This window comes from Falco rusticolus, chromosome 6 (assembly GCF_015220075.1).
Source record: "Falco rusticolus isolate bFalRus1 chromosome 6, bFalRus1.pri, whole genome shotgun sequence".
Taxonomy (NCBI): Eukaryota; Metazoa; Chordata; class Aves; order Falconiformes; family Falconidae; genus Falco; species Falco rusticolus.
The window spans coordinates 86,760,886-86,787,053 of NC_051192.1; the positions used below are offsets into that span (position 1 = coordinate 86,760,886).

Below are 26,168 nucleotides of genomic sequence, written 5' to 3' on the forward strand. Positions count from 1 at the left end.
ATGCTTCTGTTAATTCAGCAAGAGAAACAGATCAAATGTTCATTTATTCTGCATTCCAGGACACTTCTCCTAGGCACTATATATAGTTTCTCAGATACCAGCGTCTCCCTCACCTACATACTCACACTAATGCATATAAAACTATGAGTCATTGCACAAAGTTCCATCCAGAAGAGTAAGCCATTCATCCTTTGGGGGAGGAGGAGAAGAGGGGAAATTAAGAGCTGTTTCCAATTTAATTGGCAGACTTTACATTTCTATTCTGCTTCCACTGGAAAGTGTGGTGCTAATTTTTCTGCCACAGCTTGCAACCACAGCAAGATGCTGATCTGCTTCACTTATGTCTACCAGTAGGACCTCTAAAAAAATAAGAACTGTATTTGCCATAAGCCTCTGGTCAGCATATAAGTTCTGTGTACCGAACGAAATGCTTGTGTTACTTTGGAGACTCAAATGTTTTAAAACTCCCTGCAACTGCTAAGTCCCCTTTTCACCAAACGGATGGCAAAATGGCAGGGTTTAAATGGCACACTAACTCCCACAGCAACTGCTCAAGCCTCAGTGTCATATCTTGCGAGCACCTATGAGATACTTTCTGAACTCATGTTGAAAAAGGGAGAGTAACATGGATTCACTCACTATGCTCTACAGCATACCCTCTTCTTTTGCTTTCATACAATAAAGGACATATATGCCCCACCCTGTCTTTTTACTGTATCTTCTAGTCAAAAACTTGGTTTCCTGTATGCAGGCAGCTCTTTTTTTGGGGTAGAGTTAATTTTGAAGTGAGGTTACACAGAAAGCAGCAACTTGGAACAGGTATGTGTTTCAATTCCTACATCACCTACTTCAACACGGGAGTTTTAATTATGTGTTCCCCCTTCCAATGTGACAGAGAACAGGGCTTTGACTTCTCATTTTTTACCCTTTGTGTAATTTCTGATTTTTTTCTCAGCTGCGTCTTGGCTTTGCATGACCTTCTCTCTCTCATTTTCTAATCCAACAATTCCAGCCTGGCAGCTGCACACAACATTTATGTCTATTTCAACTCAGCCTCCCTCATCTTACTCCTTTTTGCAAACAGTCCCTAAATCAGGGTGGCCAGTCTTTGCCTCCCGAGCAGTTCAGGGGCCATTCCCACAGACTGTGTCACCCAAGAGATGTGAGGGCTCAACTGCTGCAGGGACCGGCCGTTGCCCTGCCGGTGTTGAGATGGGTGAAGTCCACAGGAGCTGCTGAGCCCCCAGGACCACCAGCAGGGCAGCACTGAGCAGCAAATCCTCCAGAGAAGGACTGGCACCTTCTGCCTGAGCTGCTCTCAGAGCTCCTGTAGCTCTCAAGGATGGATGCCCAGGAGACATGAACCATACAAAGATTTTGACAAGTGGACTGTAGGGTCACAAAGACCGACTGGCCACCTCAAGAGCAAAGCAAATCATACACAAGAAACAACAGCTAAGCAGTCTTTCTACAGGAGATGAACTTGAGCCAAACAAACACTGTAAGACTTTCAGCACCTTTTCCCAAATTAAATCAATTCAGTTCTGTATGACTTTGCTAATGATTCCCCTATCTTGCTACATCTTTGTGGAGCATTAGAATTCCCTGCAGTTACTTCTTTTCAAAACATGTATCAAGCCTTAACATTTCCACAATGGCTGCGCATCATCTTCAAAAGTGTCAAACACACAGTGTAGAACTACTGTTGGGCCTTTAGCTGCAGTCTCAATTAACGACGAGATACAAGGTGGCACAAACATCAGAAAGACTGCTCTACACTTGTGCTTGATATCTACCAGCTACAGTTGACAGTTCATCCGGCTCAAGCTCCCCTGGAGCAGAGCATTTGGAGCTCCTGTCAACCACCAGCTGATGCCGGATATTCCAAGTATCTGCATGGGGAAAACACCCCTTTCTTCGCTAAGAAGAGGAGCAGGTAAATTCTATCCTCTCCATGGCAGAACAGGACATGAACTGGGGCGGGGAAGGAAAAAAGAAAAAAGGAAAAAAAAGGTAATCAGTAGGCACTAAAGCTGCACAATCTGCTAAGAAAGGTGTTACATCAATGAGATGTACATCTAAGCGTAGGTCCACACAGGTCCCCCTCCCTTCCATTACCACCTCCCCCCCAAGCTAGCACGTGCAATTTTATCTTCACCATTAGCATAATGGCAGTGCAGCTTGCTAAGCTATAGCATTTCATCTAAAACGTTAGGGAATATGAGCACACATGCAATACACTCAACAAATATCCGAGGCATTAAGCAGCACCCGAACAGTTAAGGAAAATTACAGGCCCCCAAGTAAAGATTTCAAAATTGCAAGGAAACAAATCTGTACTTGCAAATGTTAACACCACGCTTCCTTGGGTACGGCTGCAGAAGAAAAGCATCTCGTCTAAATACCTCACAAACTCCAGGTATTTAAGCTTCCTTTTTATTGAGTTTTAAGGCTTACCAACAGTTTGTATTAGATATTTAAACCTTAAAGGCTATGAAATCATTTAATCTCAAAAAACTATCTTTGAAAGGCAAAAAACGCATACTTGTAGCTGACGAGTAACGATCAGGGAAAACCTTTTTCTTTTAAAATAAAAGTTAGGCTTCTTGCCTTCTAAAAGTTGTGAAAACTTTTAAAGATAAAAAAGGCCATGTCAAGAAAAAACAAACAAAACAACAACAACAACAAAAAAAAAGAAAAAATGCAACACTAGGTAATTTTAAACACTTTGCATACCTAAAAAGGGCATATTAAACCACAACCCTAAGTCATAAACCTACAACAGCAAATCAGTAAGAGCAAAGATGAAAAACTGTGGGCACGACCTGCAGCCGCCTGGCTGTCAGCGAGGCAGCGGGTTCGAGCGCACGACAACACACGCCAAAGGAAGCGGGTGTCATACCTCGCCCGAGCGCCGCCTCCTCCGCCCCCCACCCTCCTCCGACCACCTGTAGCAGCCTCAGAGGAAGCAGACAAGCTCCCACATACTTTCCAGCTACGCTGCACCAGCCGCAAAGTACGCACGCAGCCATCGGCACACGTATGAAAATAACACATATGGAGTACCACCATTTAGTCTTTCTGCAATGATTAACCTACTTTGCAGGCAGCCAGACTTACTTTTTTTTTTTTTCTTTTTTTTTTTTAAATTTAGGAAACAAACCAGAAAAGCAACCCAAGAGGCAAGAGATACCCCTCTATCCCATACGTGTCCTTCCCCTTTCTCCCCTCCCACTCACACCTACTCACTGCTGGAAAAAGGCTGTAAGCAGGGCATTACCACCAGTGCGTCCTGGGTATTGGGAGCTGCGGTTTTGAGATTAAACACCCAAAGAAATTTCACCCGTTTGAGCAGAATTTTCCACAAGCAATCAAACATGGGTTAGGAAAATAAATTAAAAAAAAAAAAAAAAAAAAAAAGAGAGAGAGAGAAAAATGTCTAAGTTTCCTCTCATGCTCAGATGCGGCAGTATGCTTAAGATCACTCCTCTGCGATAAGCTAAAATTAGGGCAAAAGGGGCACACACCAAGTGCCTGAAAGATGGTGGCCAGCTGTGGGGACCACACTGCTGGAGACACCGGGAGCCAGTGCCCAGGCAGCAGGACCTGGCTCCAGGAGTTCTCCTTGCAGGTTCCAGAAGGGCACCCCGCCTCCACTGGCTTCAAATATGTTGCTATTGGTATCTTTTCATCAGTTGTCAGCCCTTAAAAAAAAAAAAAGCAACAAACAGCATGCAATCTAACTCTCAGAAAAAAAACCAGCAGCCACAGAAGTTTTACCCCTGTAAACCCCAAATAAGCAAAGAGCAGAAGGGAACAAGTGGGGCTCGGCGAAGGAAGAGGTGCAGGATCTCTGCCATTACGAAAGCAACTCACTTTCCGAGGGTCCTCTGGAAACTCTTGGTGCACTTTGCATATTCTGCAACAACGATTTTCCCTCCTTGAGCTGTTTCAGCCTCGCCAATACGCCAGGGGAGGCGCCCGTAGGTGGGGAAGGAGTTAAAAATAAAAACAAACACTGAAAAGCTATTTGTAAACTGTTTCACTCCTGCGATCATTTCAATCCGTGGTTTCTTTAACCGACCGAGCAGCACACCTGCAGAGCAAGTTGGGGCAGGAGACACCCCTCTATAAATACCCAGGAGAACCCTCACCCAGCTGTGCCTCCTCAGGCACCTCTTTGCGCAGGAGGATGACACCAAGCATGCCCATCTTCACGGGAATGTCCGAAACTTTACAGTCAAGAAACAAATTGAAGGGGGGGGGGGGGGGGTGTTTGCGGAATTCTCAGATGAAAATGCCCTGAATACAATTTCATCTTTGCAACAGTCACCACTGCCCTTACCTGGGCTTCCACAGCTACAAGGTTTCAGGCACTGGGTCATCTCTCCTTCACGCCACAGTCTCCTAACTAGCCAAAGAAAACAGCTGTGCAACTGTTAGACCAAATACAGCTGTAAATCCTGTAAAGCCTCCTCTGCCCTGTCCAGGTGACCTGAAACCTGAAGTCCCAAACCCAGCGATTAAGCAACCCCCAAACACTGTGCACCCCTGTGAAAGCCAGGTGCCCGTCTCCTCCGGTGCCAGTTCAGCACTCAAGGTCTGCAGCCTGGCATTGACCACTGGAGGTCCAGAGAAGAAGTCTGGAAGAAAAGGCATTCCTCAGTTTCAGTTTACTCATAACCCAATGAAACAGCACCAATTCTCATCTCTGTGTGTATTACTTCCTTTTAAAAAAAAAATAATTTGAGATCAGGCAGGGGAGCAGCAGTCATACAGACTGGCTCCTGGATGCCTTTCAACCAAATGCAGGTGAAAGCTCTGCTCACACTTGAGCCAACTGAGAAGCAGACACACCCAAGAAATTTTCAAATTCCAACCCAGCATCGCTCCTGAAAAGTAAAGCTCAACAGCTGAAACTAATACCTAACAAGAAACAAGTAATTTTTAAAATATGATAGTTGCAATCCATCTAAAGAGGCAAGTGCATTAACTAGCACTGCTGATGTTGGAAAACCTGCAGGTAATCTGGATGGGCAAATCCCAAAGGCTGGGGTTCAAATAAGCACCCCCAGCATGGCTGTTTGTCCAGAGCGTAATCAAACTACTCAAGCTCGCTGGCGTGCAAAATCAGTCTGCAAGGAAAAACCTTTCAGAAGCCATAATTCTTCAAACTGGAACATGGTGACCAGAATGTTTTGTGCATTTACATGGATTGGAACTGGATTCTAGGAACAGAGAAATGGATTTTTCCCTAACTCTTCCTCCAGACCAATTGATTTTTTGCTTATTCTGACAAATGCAGAGCACGACAGACTTCTGCTGTGACCCCATTAGACTGTGGCAGGAGGTGGCCACAGGCTGCCTACAGACCCTACCACAAACGGCTATTCCTTCCCACCCACTGGCTTCTATATTGCCTGTTTACAGAACTGTAGCACCGGGGACACCCTAAAACCATCTGCACCACAGGGTAATTGCACACAGAGACAATGACTTTGCTGCAAGAAATGGACTGAAGTTGCGAGGGAGGACAACAGGTGCCTGAAGAAGGAACAAGGAAAGTGTTGGGCCAAGCAAACCACTCTTGGTACCCATGTTTATCACCCCCACCTCACCCTACCCCCCGTAGCACTCAAATCTCTCCTGCACTTTGAATTCCTTTGCTGCTGAGCACGGCAGTCAGCCCTTTCATGTTATTTTAGAGCAGACTGTAAAGACTTTGGTCCTATATAGTTCTCCCGTGACATTACTGACCTTGTTACTCTTTATGCTACTCCAGTTTCCGTAAGAAAGAAAAAAGTAGTTAAAAAATTCTCAAGTGATTCAAACAAGTACTGTGTTCATCTTCAGAAATGACTGGCATCACCTTGAGATCAAAACATCTACCCGATCGCTATAGGAAGGCTTTATAGATTCAAGTTCTATATAGATAACACTTCAACAGCACAATCACTTTTTTCCCTGCCAAAAAGAATCATGAAAAGCACCAAAAATATTTGCAGCAGGGAGCTAATACCAGTTCCAGCTCTCCTTCCAAGCTATTTTCAATAAATTAGTCTTGATAGCATTGCAATTTGTTGAGGTAGAGAACAATATAAATTAACAAAGTCGTGGCAGTCTGGGAAGGGAGGGAGGCAGTATTTATCCCTTGAAAGTAGGAGCTGCAAAGAAAAACACAAAGCATTACACTGATTAAGTAACACACGGGTTGGTGTACAACAGAACTCGTGCATTACATTTGCAGGTTTGTGTTTTGAGTTAATAACTGGGGCTAGACTAAACAATTGGACTGTAGCTGTACCACACTGCATGCCAGACCTTACTTGCTTTGATCTCACAGAATGGTAAAAACTTTGAAGAGAAAGTTTGGAGATGACTTAAATGATGCTCACAGCTTTTTAAGCTTGGAATTTGGTGGTTAGTGCATTAAGCATTACTCACTTTCTGAACAAAGTGGAAAGTTAACATAAATTGGCAGATGACTAACTGTCCAAGAAACAGATTACTGAATGAATCACTGACTCTACTTTTAGCCTAATAACAAGACAAACGAAGAGGAACAAGAAGAGGAAAAAGACAAAAAATTTCCTTGCAGAGTGCTTGTATTTGCACTGGCCACCAAGTTCCAGCTACAAAAAACTACACAAGTTTCATTTACCGTGAGTGAGTTGTGGACCACACTACCCCTCAGTACACATTTAGTAACAGTTACAGGAATAAATGACAGGATTGGAATGAAGTTAAATTGTTGAGCAGTCAGAAGCATTTGGCAGGTTACAGGTTCAACACACAGAAGCACCTCAGGCACAGCAGATACCTGCACTGACCTGAAGCACAATTTGGGTTTCCCCACTCAAGAGCAGGACCTAACCAAAAGTCTGCAGACAGTTTGATTTTTGCTAGTCAAGTTCTGGCCAAAAGTCTGGCCAATACGCATGGCCACCTTTCAGCTTTGCATAAAATCCCCACTGGCACTGCTCAGGAACACGGGAGCACGCCAGCAGTGCTGTCCCCCTCCCAGACACCGGCCAGCTGGCTCCAGCAGCCACACAGGGTGAAGCTATGCACAACAGCTTGAGGCAATCCAGGTTTGCCACCTAGCAAAGGTCCTGTGCCACCACCACTGCTCCACACGCCCCCCCCAGCCCCATCTCTTACTCAAATTGTCTAGAAAATAACCCAGAAATCTACTATCAAGAAAAAGCCATCATCCCCAGAGTGATGAAGGGTTGCAAGGAAGACCTGAGGGTCTAGGATTGCAGTCACCTGGTTCAAACAAAGGTCTCCACAGTCACCAGGTCTGCTCATGTCCTCGGCTGTAACTTAAGGTTGAAACCTAAATTCAGGGGAGCTCATCACAGAGGGGAGATTGGTGACACAACCAGGTCAGATCAGGCCAGCAGCAACCAGAATCAGGTATGAACAACAATAGTTATTTGAATATTTGCAAAAGACAATACTTTTGCATTTTGTTAACGTAGAAGACTTGCTTGAGTTCTGTTTCCCTCTATCGTTTCTTTCAATTGTCTGATACAAATACAAGCCAAAATTTAAAAAGCCCAAACTTTCCATGCCCTGGAAACAAGCTCCTACTGCCAAGCTACAGGTGAGGCTGGGCACAAGCTGCTAATGGTTTTCTGCAGTGCCACCACATAGCAAAAGCAAGACAAGCGTGATCTTCAGGAGATGGGGCATGATGCTGTGACAGTCATTACGCTTTGGGGACCAGAGGTCCCATGGTCAGCTCTAGGTCTTTCAACAAATTTTGGTTTAATTTGATCCCTTACAGAGGTCCTTGCCAGACTCCCAGTAAAACCAACCAGCAGAAAAACAAACCCTATACATACAATGAATAATCTTCTGCCGATTTAGCTCTCGGGGCTGGCCCACTGTGGGGATGAGACAGGTGCCGGGGCAAGTGCAAGGAACGGAGAGGAGACGATGCAGAGCAGAATCATAGTCTCAAAATTCAGTAGCAACAGTGTCTGTCACCCCTTACAGGTGCAGCCCTCAGTGATTCTGGACACAAGTCCCATTTCCGAGTCAGCAGAGCTCAGAACATGGATGAGATTTAGACACATCATGACCCAACCCTCATGACACTTCTGATGCCAACCTTTTCTAAAGAAAAGCTGAAATCAGAGCACTGAACCTATGTCCTCTTGAACTCTGAGCAGCCAGTGACACCTTATTTTGCAGTCCTTACCGATTACTCTTCTGTGAACTTCAGTAAGAACTGTCCATAAATAAATCCTTAAGCTGGAAGTTGGCATTTTCTACTATACCAATCTGAAAATAGCAAAATCTGTCTTATTGTTGCCATGTAACAAACAACTGGATTTTCACATGTTTCAAAGTTGTATCTTCACAGGCTTCTGCGCCTCTATTTTTAGTGAGCCTCTCCCAGTAAGAAGCTACAAGACAAAGATTGTCCATCACAGTCTGGTTATACAAGCAACTAACACACCCAAGATATCACAGCACAATCCCAATTAACTACATAAATACATTTAAATATTTAGTGGAAAAACATGCCCATGACACGGAGGGGGCTGGGATAGGTCTAGATATTACTGAGAATCTGCCCCAGAATGGATTTTGTAAAAAGCACACTCTGCTTTTAAAAAAGAGTAATAAGAAACAAGGAACCATCACATTGTTATAAGGAATAACTTACTAGTATAAATGTTGCAACAACAGAGAAAGTAAACACCAAGGTTTCACAACTGTTGGAATTTTCACTCTTAACCAAGAAGAAAAGACTAGCTCTGCCTCATTTACAGTCTTTAAATCTTACAACAACACAGGCAACTTGAAAGCAGGCAGTCACACTCTCTATGCAGCAGATCAGGAGACACTGATTGCACTGCCATTAAAAGAAGAACACCTTGTGTAGAAGAATTAAAATCTGATATACTGTAACAGCATGGAGGGCATGCTTTGTTGACATGTAAACAAAATAACCTCATGTTCTAGGAGGCACAGTTTCAAACAAGATGCAGTATGTGCCAGGGGTTCCTTCACCGCACTGAACATGCGGCGGTCTTTAGAAAAAGATTTCAGCCTCATAGGTAAACAGCTAAAAGGTTGCCAGCACATTTGAAAACTATTACTTAAACAAAAACAAACAAACAAACAAACAGAGAGAAAGAAAAATTTAATAGATCACTTTCTGATTTGCCCTTTTTTCAGTATCACTTTCAGTACTGGAAGACGTGTGTTTCCTTCTAGGTAATGACAAACACATCCTGCAGTTGTCATTTATTCTTCAACTCCTATTTTCTGTTTACTTTCCTCTTCGGTTCCTCTGACCCCAGCTCCAACAGCAAAACAGGTCACTTGGCCGTCTTACTGTCCTCTCTCTAATGGAGTGGAAGAGAGGTGGAGAACAGCAGCTCAGCAAGACAAGGTAGTATGCCAAGTCTTCCCCCACTCAACATAAATAGATTATATTTTCCAGATGCACATCTCTTGACACCAAGGCTAAGTGTCGACAATACTCACTGCAGTGAAATGCAAAACGCTGAGGAGACAGGAGAGGGGAAGATTTTTAGCACTGCAAGAAGTGCTACAATTAGGGGGTTTTGGGAGGGTATGAGATCTTCCCCTGTTGCACAGCAAATCGCTAAATCTTCCATAAGTTTTAAAAAAACAGAAGCTCAAAGTAATATTTTCCAACCTTTCACTAAGAGTAGGGGCCAAAACCACACGTTTTAAAGGTCTTCCACAGTTTTATTATTAGAAACAGAAACACTACTGATACTGATGAGTCATTTGTATTGGCGGAAACCAAGAACACCCATTTTCTTCATCTGTTACAAAGCTTTCAATGTGGTTTTCTATTCATTACTGGTCAAAGTAGTTGACTAAAAACAAAACAAGTGACAAGAACTCACCTTGTTGTTATTAAAGCCTGTTCTATACCAGCTGATTTTGTTTATCACACTTTCACAGATTGTTTTTTGTCCCATTCCACAAAAACAAGAAAAATACACAAAGGACAACTACAAATCTAAACTCAGTGACAGTAAATCCAGAACTGCAGACGAATAATTCACTCCGCTTCTGCAAAGGCTTTTGTGATCGACTAAGAAAGGAAAAAGAAAGAAGGAAAGAGAAAAAAACCACAATAAGAAGATCAGTTAAAAATCATCAGTCAGCAGAAGCTATCATTTTAGGATCCTTATGAGTAATCAGAATAGAGGCTGTAAATAAAGAAGCAGTTTTACAAGAGCACAAGTTTTCATCTTCATGCAAATGAAGGAAACCTTTCATGCTAATGGGCAGCGATACTGCCACACAGGAGATAATAACCAAACTAAGAAACAGCAAAATTCTGAAAACTGAAGATGGCTAAAGCCATTTTTTTAAAGTTTAATTAGAATTCCTTGGTGGCTTTAAAGATTTCTGCCATAAAAAGGAGTGGAGGGTAGGAGACCGTACAGCTTGCAATTGGCAAGGGAAAATACAATTCATACGCTGGACTTGCCACATCCAAATTGGGAACAATGCTCGGGGGGATTGTTTTTTGGGTTTTTTTGGTAACATCCCATTCACAAAAAAAAGAAACAAAATAAACCCCAGAGGTTTATTCCTGCTGAACATCTGCAGCACCTAGCTGTACTTTAAGCACAACCTCTGCAGTGGTACGATGGATTTCTACTTCACATATGCACCTAGGAGAACAGCAGCCCGGCAAAATGACAGTGTATTTTGATACTACTGGGGAAGAAAACCACAGCAAAGCAATGACCAGAGAACTGAAAATAACCTTTGAACAACAGCTCGGCACTGACGGTCTCTCTGCCTGCGCTTCCTATTGTGGATAGTTTATAGCAAGGGTAGCTCCAAGCTGCACCAGACACGTGAGTCAGCAAGAGCAGCTTGCAGGAAACTGCTGACATGTTCAATTGCTCTCACATACAGTGAACACACCTACCCACTAAATAAAAAAACAGGCTGCATGCAAATCGGGGTAAAGGAACACCTCCACACCTACAGTTCCTGTTTTCCTAGTTCAGGTTTAAATTTTAAAGCGCTCACTAATAAAAAAATAAAACCACCCTCAGTGGATGTCGGCTATAAGAAGTAGCTATGGTTAAGTCTCGAGGGTCATTTTGTTTACTTAAACAGACGTAACTGCTTTTCCTCTTTGCAAAAAACAAAATTGCTGCTCCACAGCCCAGCAGCCCTGTATGGTCACAAGCAGTAAAGAGTTCCTGTTTTTCTTGGTGGGGAGACTCCTTTTGAATCTATGCATCAAAACCCATCTACCCATCACAGCCCAGCTGAGTGTTTTCAAAGCTCAGGAGCAAAAACATAAGCTTCCAGCTTCTGTTGCAACTCCTACTAGGTGTAAACTGGAAATCCCCAGCTTTTTTGTTTCTAGCAGCTTTTCAAGCATCTGTTCAGCTGATACAATAGCAGAGAAAGCTGTATGCAAATTATAGGTCTCGGGAATAAATCTGGGAGAATCTGACCCTTTCAGGTCACCTTACACACTAAAAAGAAGAAGAAAATGGCATACCTCAGGTCCTGGTGCCTCTCGCCCCTGCAGCCACCACCACCACCACCTCCTCCTCTTCTTCTTTTGAGGCACTGAATCTAAAGTGTCCCATCTTGTTCCGACGGCACGTTTGCACCAGCAAGTGTAAACAGCAAAGGGGGAGCAGCGGCAGAGAAGATCAGGGAAGGATGAGGGGCTATACACACAGTGCAGCCCTCTCACCCACACAGCAGCGCAGTTCAGCCCCCGCCACGTTAGCCTTTGCAGGCAACTTGTTTCAAGCCAAACAGGGACACATCTATTGATCTACTGAGATGCCAGTGCAGCACAGCTGGTGCTCCTCTGGTTGTTGCTGTGGCTCTTTCTGCATAAAGATCGATACAATCAAGAGAGGAGCCTTCCGAGCCCAATTTTGGACAGATTGAAGCTCTGCTCTACATGTAAACTTTTAGCATAAAAGTTTTCCCAAACATTCTCTCATTCCTTTTTATTTACCTGTTCTGAACATGTGGTTGCTCTTTGATCAATACCATTACTTCTAGCAACTTGGGAGCTTTGAGTCCATCACTGGCCACAAAGGCATTTGTATACATTCCATTGCTTGCCTGCTTTAAAATTTTAATTCATAGCCAAGAGTGGCACAGTAAGTAGTGCTCTTTTCAATCCACTACAAAGATGTTTCTGCCTAACTAAAAAGCAGAACGAACACATTGCAACTCAGCTGGCAATATTCATACATTTTACATCTTCTCAATGCAAGCTTCAAATGAATGTGTAATATTCTAGCAGCTGCCAAGGTTAATGTATTTTGGCTGAATTTAAAGGAATGAGGACCATTTTTTTGTAAAAAGCTGAACAAGCAGTTTGAGCACTGTTCTGGAAAACCTTGGGGGGTTACTGGGGATAGAAATCTACTGCCCATTCAGCTACTGCAACCTACTCGAATATCAGTAAAGAACTGCAACACCAAAAAGATTCTCTTTGGTATGTGGTCAGGAAGAACACCGAAAGCAGCAGAACTAACTCGGACTTAGAGAAAGCTTTTCAGTTTAAATCCAAATTTTCTTCAACAAATTAATGGAATGATTGGTGTATTTCCCCTAACAGTTCAACTCAGAAACCACTAATATAGGACCATCACACCCAATACGAGCAGACCTGGAAATTCAGACCCAGAGGTGAAAGATGGAAGCATCCATGCCTTCCAACGTAAGTCACATCTGCTAAACACTACAGGTATGTTCACGCAACTTGTAAACTAAGAAGCCATTCAGAGAGCATTCCTTTGAGTAAAAAGGCACCTACATTTTGACTTGCATATATAAACCATGTTCATACCACCTAAATTAAAATCACAAGAGACTCTGTTCACCTCACAGAATAAATGCTATTCAATTTACACCAACAGTTTATTACATAAAAATGCCATTACTACCAAAATGATTACTTCGCATATATTAATGTTACACATCTCATTTTTCAGCTTAGCACTGTAATTGTCTCTCAGCTACGCTCTAAGAGATCTCCCCTTTATCTGTGCGTATGTGAAGTCCTACCCAAAAAGAATGTCACAAGCACACAATGAGAAAACATCTTTTTTTATTCTTCTTGGATTTTCTTTTTTAAACGTGATCGCTGGTTGTTTGGTTTTTTTTTTCCATGGCTGGTGATATTTTTAGAGAAAACCTTGAGGAAAGTAACTAATTGGCAATCATACTGTAGCCTCATTAAGAAAAATAGCTATTACACTTCAGAACAGAAAATCAAGCAATTGAAGTTTTAAAATAAACAAGGGCAAGCAACTCTGTCACATATTTCACACTGTACATCATCTATACAGGGTTTTATTTTCAGCTCTCTTTGTTATTAATTATGTACATGCAGAAAGAGATATGCAAGATTGCTATACAGTATGGAGATTTTACTAAACTCATCAATTTCAATGAGACTCTGAGGCCTTCTACAATGTCAAAGATTTACTAGAATCTCTTCGTATTAGGAGTGTCATGTCAATGCCTATTTGTTGGGATTTGGACCGTTACTCTCAACTAGCAACTCGGGTGCCATCTCCAACTTTCCTTCACGCCCAGCACAGAAGAGTGAACAGACAGTGTTTTCTTGCTTCAAAATGAACGACAGAAAGCAAAGAAAGGAGATGAGGGTGTCCCACCTACATCACCAGCACATCCTGCCAGCATGCACCACCTTAATACCAACAGATGCTCCAGATGTGCCTCCACACCAGAAAAAGACTAGGAATACCTGCTCTAGTACTGTTTCCCCAGTTTGAGACATCTGGGCATAAACAATCGCTCACGATTAACCAGTTGCGATCTGTCAGCATGTGCATCAGTCATGTATCTGCTGTGCACACCTTTCCCATGTGTGCACCTTTGCCATGTGCACCTCACAACGGTAAAAGTTCTCAAAAATGTTGTTTAACCACAAATTGCACGGCAGAGTTGCCTAGCATTGTCCAGAAATGCATACTCTGCTTCTGCAGAGCACTTCTGCAAAACATCTCTAAATATCCTGACAACCACCCCATCTCCAAAATCACTAGGGACCTTTCTTGTCCACTTGACAGCTCAGCGTACTGGTGTACATCTGTTTGGATGGCTCGTCCAGTGTTACAGAGCTAACGAACACAAAAAGTAGACCTATGATCCTGATTTTTCAATCTTCTACTTTTCCAATTAGTCACGGCTTCCTTCCACTTCTTGCCGAGCACCTTCAGAGCAGCCTTTGAAGCTGGAGGGTCAAATGTGAAAAACGATGCTGAAAGCACAGGTTCAGTACACCGCAGGGAAGTACAACGCCGATCCATTTTGCTGCACAAGTGCCCAGATCCCAGCGACGGGGGCAGGCAGGTGGGTACAAAAGGCAACACGGGCTTTTAAAGGAACAAGCCCCCATCTGAAGTGGAATTTTATTTCTATCTGTCAGATGTAAAGCCTCCTAGAACACTGGTTTCAAGCTGTTGCTACAACAGCCCCACAGACAACAGCTTCAGACGAAACCTTATCGCTTTATTCTATCCATCTCATCAAACGCAATTATCTCAAATTTCAGTATTTACGTACCTGAGCGAGTCACTTCACCCAAGCACCACCACGCTCTTCAAACTGCTGAGCATTCCACCGGCTACGGCAGAACCTCAGACAATTCCCAGCCTGAAAAAACCCGACTGGTTTCTAGCTCGAGCCCCGGACCACCCGATTAAAATATGCACAAGTTTAGCGACAGTTCCAAAGTCTTTGAGAACGGTCTTTCATCACGAAAACACTGACACGGCTTCAACTAGCACAAACAGCAGCACCGCGATTTCCCAATCTTTCCAACACCCTGAAGAGTATTTCTAATAAGATGTCATCCCCGCCTCACGTTTATTACCATTGAATGACAAACGGGGTTTACTCCGGAGCTGCCGGGGCTTCGGCGACAAGGGCACGACGATCTCACGATAACTGAAGCGTTTGAAGCAAGACACCCGCCGCATTACAAAAATAGCCTGCTCCACAAAAGGAGAGGCACGATTTCACACTTAGAGTCTTTCATGACAGCCAGCGTCCCCGCGGCGCGCTGCCTTGCCTACACGCTCCGTTCTAACGATCCAAGAAACTGTTACCGGAGTTCGCATCCCCCCCGAACCCGCGCGGGGGGGCAGGGGCCGCCGCTCGCCCGGGGGTTCTGCCCGCTCGCCCCGAGCGGCTGCAGGTGGCCGCGGCGGCGGGACGGCGCTGGGCGGAGGGGGCTGCCCGGGGCCTCCGGGCCGCCCGGCGGTGCGGAGCGGTGCGGAGCGGTGCGGAGCGGTGCGGTGTGAGCGCGCACACGGACAGCGGGGCGCCCGCCGCGCACTCCCCGTTACGCAACGCGCGTGTTTCCCACTTCGGGGAGCGGGCAGCCAGCACAGCCCCGGCCCCCGGGCGGGGCGCAGCCCCCCGCCTGACCCGCGCAACAGCTGCTCGGCGAGGAGAAGGGGAAAACCCACGCTGCGCCCCCCGCACCCCGGCCAGCCTCCCCCCAAACTTCGCCCCCCCCCCCCCCCCTTCCCCAGCGGGGCTGCCGAGCCGCGGAACAGGCGCACTCACCTCGCCTCCGCGCAACTTTCGGGGGTCTCCCCTCTCGCTGCAGCCTGGGGGAAGGGGGGGGGGGGGGAGGCCGTGGGGCGGGGTGGAGCGGGGCGGGGGGGGGGGAAAGACTGTTACGGCTGAGGAGGTTTGGGGAGGGGGGGGGTTGCTCTTGTTGTTTCTGCTGCTGTTGTTTCGGAAATTCTTATTAATACGTCTCTGCGGTCAGAAAACTGCACCCGCCCCCCCCCAAATGAAAAAAAAAAACCCGCCCCAGACGCTCATCACATGGCGATTGCTTTGAACCAGCTGCTTCCAGCGCCAAAGTCTTGCGGAGAAAAATAAAGGGGGAAGGGAGGGAGGGAAGGAGGGAGGGAGGGAGGGAGGGAGAGGGCTGGCAGGGGGGCCGGAGGAGGAGAGAAAGCCGCAGCGGAGGGAGGGTGGGAAGGAGGGAGGGAGGGAGGGAGGGAGGGAGGGAGGGAGGCGGGGGGGGGGAGCGGCACCGCGGCGGCTGTGTCGCTGCCGGAGCGGCCCCCGGGGCGGGCGGCGGTGGCAGCCCGGCGGAGGCGGTGAGGGAAGGCGGCACCGCGCTGCTGCCGCGGCCGCTGCTGCCCGGCTCTGCCGCGCGCCTGCCGCCGCCGCCTCGCGCGCCCCGGCCCAGCGCCGCCCCCGCCCCTCAATCGCTACATTGTTGACATTCGCAGGCTGACATCATCCTCCCCGCCCCGCCGCCCGCTCCATTCACAATAACGCTACGCCAACGGCGCAGCGCCCGCTCCCCGGCCGGCCCCGGCCCCGGCCCCCACGCACGGCGAGCGGCGCACGGCCGCTCCGCCAATGGCGGCGCCTCTGACGTTCCCCCGCCCCGCCCCTCCGGCCGCCGAGCGGGAGGCGCATGCGCAGCCCGCCCTCCCGCGCTTCCCGCGGTGGGTGTGTGCGGGCGGGCGGGAGCGCGCGCGAGCGAGCGCGAGTGTATGTGTGTGTGTGTGTGTGTGTGTGCGCGCGCGCGCGTGCCGCCGGACACCGCGCGGGGCTCGCGCCGGCGGCCGCAGGGGGCTCTGGGAGCCGTAGTCCGCCGCGAGGGGCCGCCGGGGCCCGGGCAGGCCCCGCGGCAAGGCCCGTCCCCGCGGCGCCGGCGGCGGCGAGGTGCGGCGCGCGGCTCCCGGGCGGCAGGCGCTGGGGGGGGCCGGCGCCCGGGCCGCATGGCGGCGAGCGGGGGCGCGGCGCGCGGGGGAGGCGGGGGGCCATGGGCAGGGCGAAGCGCGGCCGCCCGTCGCTGCCCGCCGCGCCGCGGTGTTGGTCCCGGTGGTCCTCCACGCGCCCCGCCCCCGGAGAAGCCTCATCCTACTGGCATTGCCGCCCGCCAGCGCCCAGCAGTCCCGAGTCAGCCCCGCCGCGCAGCGCAGGGACAGCTAAGCGCTCCCAAGACAGACAAACGAGCCCCGGTATCCCCGCCGAGTGCCGCCGGCGCGGGGGCCGCAGGGGGCCCGCCCGGGAGCCCCTTCTCGGCCGAGGCCGGGCGCCGCCGGGCCTTCTGCCCAGCGGGAAGCCGCGACTCCTGCAAGAGATCCGGCGGCGGCGGCTAGCGCTTCGGAGCGGGACCCCGAGTGTCCCGAGAGATGAGATGCAGTTGGGAGAACCGGCAGATGAATAAACCGCGTTCTGCAAGCCCGGGTCGCGCAGCCGGGCTGAGACGGAAAAACATAAAGATGAAAGACGGCTGATAAAAAGGAAAGTTAGAAAATAAATGATTCACAATAGGGGCTGTGAGTGAGATTATCTCTGGACACATCTCTAATTAAAGGACGTTGGATAACTAGAGGGTTACATTTTCCTGGGTCAGTGGTCTTAAAGAAGAAATTGCAGTTGCAGTAAATGTCAATAGAGAATGATGGTGACCTGCTACTAACAAAAGTACATTCATTAATTAACGTGGGCGTGTTTGTTATTTTTTCTGTGTTTATGTCAGTTTTATTGCACATTCTCTGTTTCCCCCTTTCACTACAGGGAGATGATAGATAGGGTTTTCCGTGTCTCTTAGAGTGGTGCAGTTTCTGTGAAGTTATTTCACCGATGTCTTCTCCTGAAATTGCAGCAGCTCCATCAGCCTACCTGTGTTTTCAAAGTCTACTAAGCTACAGAAAACTATGCAAATGCCGCATGCCAACGCAAAATCAACTCTTCATATGCAACGACAAATATATCATCACTTTTTAAAAGCATAGTTCTCCCCTGGCTTGCATTTTGCACAGTTGCCCACTTGTGTGAAGTGAAAAGCGTTTCAGTTTGGTAGCATTTCACCCCTACTTTTCCAAGCTATGTGTGGCTGCAGAGTAGCACCCCACTGGAGAATTTGACTCATAAACTTCACTTGCCCTTTCCAAGTAATGTTCATATAAAGCCTTACTCACAAGTGCCACTTAGGTTCTGGTTCTGCAGACTTATATGGTGTTAAGCCTGTGAAAAGTCCCGCAGTGTGTAAGGGGACATGCCATGTTTAAACACTAGCAGGACAGCCTTCTTGTTGCCTTGTTTTTCCTAGAGACACAAAAAAAATTTTCTATTGGTGTGACAGATAAAAATACTGTATTGAGAAGGACAGGGAGATAAAAATAGGCCATGCAGCATTTGTAATGCTTTAGTTAGCATGCTATGTGCCCATTATGCTGCTGCATTCAAAGTGCACTTACTCTGTTATTTACAACACACTACAGGAGATACAGCTCCAGGTAGTTAAAGCCAGCCAAACAGAAAACTCGGCAAAGCGATCTGTATACACCTGCGCCCATGGCACGCGTTTCTGAAAGGTGCAGTAATTGCCATTTATCGTACTGGCCAACATTTTAAAATTAATGGTACAATTTGGCTTAAAGGAAGCGTAAAATGAAAACATCCATTTTAGATTTTATTCCTCTATTTACCCTGTGATAGAATTTGCAGTGACTTCAGTGTGAACCGGATCAAACTTGTGCGGAACTGAGATCAGCACAGAGTAAAAAAAGCCAGAGCCAAGCACGGACTGGGCACTTAGGCTTTTTGAAAACTCACCAAGCACCTCTGTGCAACTTGTGGTATCCAAATACTGTTAATAATTTTGTGACCGACTCATAATGGAAGACGGTGTTCAGATTCCGGTATATCATTCCGATCGTGATTTTATATCTATATAACACTAGAATAAACTGGGGGAAAACTGACAGTTGATTTTCAAAAACAGAAGGAATATTACGCTAACCAAATGAAACCTACTATTTAAAAATGCTATTTTTATATTGTGTATGATACATTTTAATGCATTGGCTTCCCAGTTAATTCCCAAACTGCTCATATTCCAACAACAGATCTAGTCTGATCCTGTTTCCATTGCAATCAACTATTGCCACGCCTCAATTTTTGTGTATGTAACTATTTCTGGACCGTTTTTCTTGTAGTACAGCCAAACATGTATTCCAGACAAATATGAATTATTTGAAGAGATGTCATGTATTGCCTCTCAAAATGATCCAGAGTTTGTCAAGCAACATCAAAATACGATAAGAATAAATGTGAAGAGGTACAATTTAGAAGTTATCCCGTGAAAACCTGAGGGGTAACTTGCCATGAATGCTGCAATGCTATCCTCAAAAAAAGGCTAAACCATGCATTCAGCAACTGGTTTTAACTCAGCTCTATGGAAAAATTTCCTGGTTACACGTTACCTTTACTAATGTCTTAATTACATGGTTTCTCCACGCTGCCGTGACTTCACCCCTTTAGAGAGGACTGCCTTGTTGAGCTTATGGCAGTTGACCTGCTTTTCAGTGTTTTCTTTGTGGATAACACAAAACTTTCCAGACTATCTGAATTACGAATATATATTTCAATCATGTTTCATATGTAAATTTAGAAGATTTTAGATGGAATCCAATATTGTAAAACATGTCCCAACATCCCTTTCTGAGATCTCATTTGCATATCAATCTTGGAACTTGAATAGTCTTAATAGTGCCACTTGTTGGAGAGCTCCGTGTATTGCAAGGTATTTCAATCATGTATCTATAAAAACAAATTGCTTTTTCCTGGTGATTGGTAATTCCTACTTTAAGGTGCTGTGGGAAGAGATGAAAGTACTGCACAGAACAACTTTTTTTTCAGTCTCGGCTTCAACCACGCTGACTCAAAGCCTCTATGAATGAGCAACATGTTAGTGGATCTTATGCAACTTGATCTTTACAATGGTAATGAAGGAGTGGAAAAGGAAAAATAAGGACAAGTCTTGTGGTTTTTAATTGAGGAAATCGTCATTTCCTTCTGAAGTACATTTTACCCTGCAGCATTTGGGTGAAAAGATCAGCTTTCCCGGATAAGCCCTGGTCCTGCGCACAGATCCAAGTCATTATTGATAATTATGCACATATTCTCCTGGGTTGTGCAGGTAGAATTAATGAAATTGCATCATTTTCTTTGCTGTGATTAAGAAATTCATAGATGATTAGTGATTACACTACAGGCACCATACGTCTTTTCATAACCAGATCCTAACACACCCCAGGTACATTGTGTTTCCAGGAGCACTGACAGTACGAACAGCACGCCCTGAGTCAGTGGCTGTGACGGCTACGAAGGAGACATTGTCATGGTGTGTGATATCAAAGATCCACAATGTAATGTCTCTGCAGCGTGGCTTGACATTACATCAAAAGCTCCACAAAGGAACATTTGCCATGCACAGAGCATCAGATTTCCAGCATGATATTTTGAGGAGCTGGTGAGATATAATATTTGAAATATACTGAAGTATTAACAAAGCATTGTTGCTGGGACTAAAATTATAATGTCGGGAAGCAAGGCAAGAAAAAATGACAGGCACTGACCTTTAAAAAAATAGATGCAGATACCATAGTAGAAAGGGAATTTAAGGAGCTGTTGACATTGGGTGTCAGGAAATCGAGGGTCAGGAATCACTAAGGTTTATGCCTTATGTCTAAAACGTGTTCTGTGGTCACAAAGTCAGAAGGTAGGGTCTTCTCTGGTGTTTATCTTTTTCAAAAAAAGAGAAGTAAACTGTTCAGATCACCTGCTTGCTGGGGTTGATGGGCTTTGGTTTGACATACAGTAATCTGGGAAAAGTAATTGCAATACCTGTGCTAGACAGATAGGATGAATGACCTGAAGATTGTTCTTTCCATTGGTTTTATGGGAGGTCAGGGTTCGTCAGACCCAGAGCAAACACAATCCTAACAGCCTTCTGGTGTCTTGAAGTTCAGTGCCATTAGGGGCAGTCCAAATACAGCCCACAGCAAGACCTGGAGATTGCCAGCTTTGTCCTTGCCCGTTTTGTCTTTAAATCAGTGCTGCCTTCTGAGATCTTACTCAGCTGTAGTAAGGCTTTCAAATTTACTTAGTACATTCATTATTTACAATTTGTGAGTAACACTTTAGAATTGTATTTTAAAATATCATGTAAAATTATATTCTTTTTTAACATTCTAAAGGTGACATCTGGCAAATTCCCTGGTTTGGCAGGTCAGGATGATCCCAGAGTCTGCTTCCAAAGGCAAGGACATCCGTAATGACATATTTAAATCTCAGTTCATATTCCTTTATCACTAAGAATCAGCGTAGGCAAATCAGCTCCAAAAGTCGTCTGAGGGCAGTTGTAGACAAAGCTCAACCTCGTTTTAGCTCAGCTTGTTCAAAAGCCTTGTAATCCTTTTTTTCAACAACTCTCTGTCTTTACGATTACCCGGAAATGTGAAAATAGCTGCAGCAAGCCATCAGAGTGCAGACAAAGCATCTGCTTGGCCACGGCTTCTGCAAATCAAGGAATGCACAAGAGGGTTAGAAGAAAGCTCCTTTCTCTTGAGTAGTGCTGAGGGAGGGAAAACATCTTGGATGGGGGAACAAGGAGGGCAGGTGGTGGGTTATCCAGATGTGATGGAGCGGTGTTTGTACCTTGGACAGTAAATTTCATGCGGGAGACTTTTTCCGTTCCAGAGCACTGAGATACTTCTGAGCAGTCTAGGTCCCAGTTCTGACATGTCACAGGATGCCAGTAATCTGGCAAGACTTAATTCAACGTCATGATTTTGGGAAAGAACATAAGATGGGTAAGAAAAAAAACATTACTCCCTGGGTAAAGGTTACTATTTCTAAGGAGTCTTCTACTCCACATAGTCTTTAACGTCAATGAGAGTTTATGCACATGCACCAGTGGCTGACTAGACCCAAATCCACTAATTAAGAGTAAAAGCCTTGAGGTAATTATTACTCACAAAGACACGGAGTTGGTGACATCTCTGACTTTCCATTGCCCGTGATTCTGCTTTCAGTGGATAACTGTAACGGGGACTTCGTGCAAATAAATCTCTTTCCTCACAGGCTGGACTGTGCAGCCACAGCAGAGGGCATCTTGTTGTTTCAAGGAAGTCACAAGGAGTTTCTTTAAAACTGGCATGGCAGTGGGATGTTTGAGTGGGTGCCCAGCTGCTTCTTGTGCCTCTGGCGACCTCTCCCTTGGTCCTCGGCACTGGGCTGCCATCGTGGTGGCTGTGCGCTCCCCTTGCCTCTGCAGATGGAGGCATACTTTGCCGAGCACACTGCTGCTTCAGCTGAGGAGGTATTTCTGGGGATGAGTCATGCAGGATGTAGCAGATGGTGGGAAACATGAAGCCATGAAGAAAATGCAGTGCTGGTGGGACTGGGAGAGGAGACTGGAGCACTGAGGGTGGGCAGTAGAGATGGAAGGGGGAAGGAAGCAGAGTCCAAAGCCATCAGCTTTGGCAGAGTCCGGTGGTGGTAGATGTAATGTTGTGGGGCATGGCCAAGGTGCCCATCAGTGTGCCTTCAGAGGGAAGAGTGGGAAGTCACATGCAGCAACATGTGGGAATGTAAAATTTAAGAGGCAAGTCTGATCATTGTGTAGCTTCATAATAACGTGCTTCATGTAGCTGAGACATGACTGGAGCATAAGAAGGCTTGTGGAGTTTGGGGATGGCTTCTGGCTGAACAGAAGCTGGAGAAGGACCGGCAGGAGGGCAGTTGGGGAACACAGAGGTTGCAGATGTACTGGCACTTAGCAGGCACACAGTGGCTGTACTGGTGTGGTGGTCCCCACTGCCTCTGATGGTCTTGGAGTAGATGTTGGAGTATTTTGGACTTGGTGTTCCAGGCTAAACACCTGACACTGTGGAGTTATGAGGTGGGTTTGGAGTGCTTCAGTGCTATACTGAAGGCTTTAGCTTTTGCAGGGTCAGTTTATTTTGCTTTTAGCTCTAATACTAACCAAAGAGCTTGGGAGCCCAACAAACCTGTGGGTTTCCACTCACATAACTAACAACAGTTTGATTCATTTACTTCTCATATCCATTGCTTTCAGTTTTTTCAAAAAGGCTGCAGGAGGTTCTTGTACTTTAAGCAAGGACTGGGACCGAAAATATATTTCTGTAGGAATGAAGATGGCTCTTTCCATGCAGAGGCATTTATAAGCTGCCTTCATATATTTTTTGATTAATAGATAGTGTTGCTGAAGTGTTAGCACTCAAGGCAGAGGTCAAGTCTGTGTTATTTTTCTGTCTTAGAGGTGAAGGCAGAGTGCATTGGCTTGCAGCATGTGTGTGATTTCATTTTTTTTTGTAGCCATGGCAAATAATTGTGACCCCTGATTATTGGAGTGATTTAAAACTGCTCTTCGCTATGTTAACTTGAAGTTGTGAACTACAAAGGTCTGCTGTGAATAGCATATGAATAGAAAAGTGACTCTGTTGGAACTCGCTATTATGTTTGAAGTTGGTAGAAACTAGAGACTGAAAAGACCCACTAGTTCACTGAATTAATTCGTTGCACATACAAGACAGAAACTCCTTGCACAGCGCATTTCTCAGGAAAAAGAAAATTTGGGGAGATGTTTCTGGAGGAAATGCCTTGACACAATGCCGTCCATTAGGATGTCTACATTTTGACCTGGTCTGCCATCTAGGTAATTTTTGCATCAAATTTGCAGTGTCTGTTGCAGAATGACTAAAAAATTAAAGCTTCACATAGAACAAAGTTTATTTATGTATTACTCTTTCTTAACACTGAAAGGAAGTACTATTCTGTAGTTGTAGCCATTCTTTTTCTCTGAAAAACTGTCAGTTTAGCCTAAACGTAAATGTTGTGAAAACACAGGTGAAACACAAGGTTGATAATATATTTTTTATTTTTAAATACAATACAAGCCCAATGAAACATTTTTAAACAACTGGCAACCTGCAGTGTCTGAAATTCAGTAACGATACAAGTAAAACCTTGAAAGCAGTTGGTGAGGAATGTCACATTACGTGTATGAGTCTGACGCATGGCTGGGGGGGAAAAGCCCCCTCGTTGAGTCACGAGGTTCGGAAAAGATCTCCTTGCTCTCCAACTCCTTCTCAGAGAGGAGTCTGGGTGCAGATAGATCCAATCCTAGACACAGACTTGGGCAACGGGTTTAGTCTAAAGGATACAGCCACTCACCAGAGTCAACGTTTGCCTGTCAGAGCCCTCTCAAGGACCTTCACTGAAACAATTTCATGAAGTTGAAGAGAAACAGATGCTTTATTAAGGCAACAGATATAACAGATTTGGAGTTGCTGTTGATAAGTGCAGTTACTGCAAAAATGGAGCTCGAGTTAAAGAGTGCAGTGCTTTTGTTAACAGTACCTTCCTGGGTAACATCCAGCGTAGTTGGAGGCACCAGTCTTACCACAGAGGTGTCCCTGCCTGGGGAGGGGAGAGGTCCAGGCCCATTGACCCCTCTGGTGGTTGGAGTTGTCATCCTCAAAACAGAGGATTCCAAACGATGAGTTTATACTCATGGCAAGAAGTGACTAAGTCAATTATCGTGTGCCGATCGGCCCTTAGCAAGGATTGTCGATTCTGGAAGGTCAGTGGGGCCTGATGGCTCAGCACAGGGCTGGGGATTTGGCACAGACCTACAGGGGTCTTCCTGGCAGTTACTGAAGCAACACCGGGCTGTGAGACCCCTACCTCACCCTCTGCATCACTCAGTTGGGTTGATTGTTAGACCTTATCCGTTACCTGTTCCGTGAGATAAGCGTGTTGCCCAAATTAACCACCCCCCCACACACACACCTCACAGCTTCCTGCTGACTCCTAGTAGCTTCTGTAATTGGCACCAGTGTCCCACAAGGAAACAAAAAATTGGTGATATTTGGTGATTAAACCAAGCGAACAGAAAGAAAATAAACCAAGCCTGTAAAAAGTGACAAGCAAATGCCATGAGAAGAAATTTCAGTCATCTAGTAATTTAACTTAATTTAACTAGACGTGTAGGCCAAAAAAACTTTTTTTTTTTTTTTTAAATGGACTTTCATGGGAAGTTGATAGAGTTCCTCAAAGGAATAGACTTGCTAGCTGCAATTTATGTATGGTACAGCCTACTTTTGTCTTCAGCTTATGAAATTTGGTCTAGTTTGTCATGACTACTTTCTTTGTTAAAAGGTAAAATGCACATTGGGCAAATGTTCTATGGCAATTTGCATAAAAAGTGATGACAAAGAGCAATTAATTCCTCATTATTATGCACTGAAATGCTACTTTGCTCCTAAGTGACTGTAGAGGAGGGTTTTTTCTCTGTGTGTAAATCTGTTGCGGCATTGTTCTAAAAATAGTACTTAAGAGCCCTCTGCACTCTTTATAAATCAGGGTCTTTGACACTCCATTCGATTCTCCACAGAGAGATTTTTCTCACACATGCTGTACACTACAAGTATCGCTCCAAATGTTCATCACAATAATAATAAGCATCAGAATTTTGTTAGATAAAGCAAGATAGAGGAATTTAATATTTTGTCAAATTAGATCTCTATCCTTTTTATCTGGAGATCAGTATTCAAAGTACACTCAGATCACACACAAATAGAAACATATTCCTACCACACACAGTTAGTCTGTGCAGAACAAAGAGTCAAGATACCGTTTTCTATGAAGGCTTGATTCTGAGTACAGATTTCATTACTGGCTCACCATAGGATAATGAAATTCCTTCAGGGCAAAGATGAGGTACATCAAAGAGGCAGCGTGGAGAGGCAGACTTTGTTAGTGCATGCTCTGTCACCTGCATTACTGGTCCTTGCCTGCCTTTAATTTGTAAGGAAATGTTAGTAATTCAAATCCTTTATTGGACCAACTTATATTTATATATATACATGCATCACGCACACAGAAATATATATCTTTCAAAATACAAAACCTTCTGGAAGTTGTGTGACTTCTTTACAGCTGAAACAGAATATATAAAATAATTAATTTCTTACTAGCAAAAATGACCCAGGTAGGTCCTAAAAGCATCTTTGCATTTAGTAAATAAATGCTGTCTGCACCATGTAGATAAATAACCATTCATGCAACTTTGCTTTTTTATTTCTGTAGCAGTTCAGAGTGACTTTAGTGCTTATGGAAATGAGAGGCCGATGTTCGATGTTCGGTAAGACTAGGAGCTGCTGAAAACATGAATCACCAAAGCTTTCCCACAAAGCTTTGCCGATATGGGAACAAAAGGGTTGCCCTACAGAAATGCATCACGGGTCTATCTAGTCCAGCATCGTGCCTCCGGCAGCGGCTAGTAA

General features: G+C 45.3%; 1 protein-coding gene across 1 annotated transcript in view; it reads right to left on the minus strand.

Moving 5' to 3' along the window:
* BACH2 (BTB domain and CNC homolog 2) overlaps positions 1-15,701 on the minus strand; it is a 196,820-nt gene extending 181,119 nt beyond the window's left edge. Inside the window, exon 1 of the mRNA XM_037391134.1 lies at positions 15,601-15,701. The gene's annotated coding sequence lies outside the window, so the exon portion shown is untranslated. The remainder of the gene's footprint in view (positions 1-15,600) is intronic.
* Positions 15,702-26,168: the final 10,467 nt, after the last annotated feature.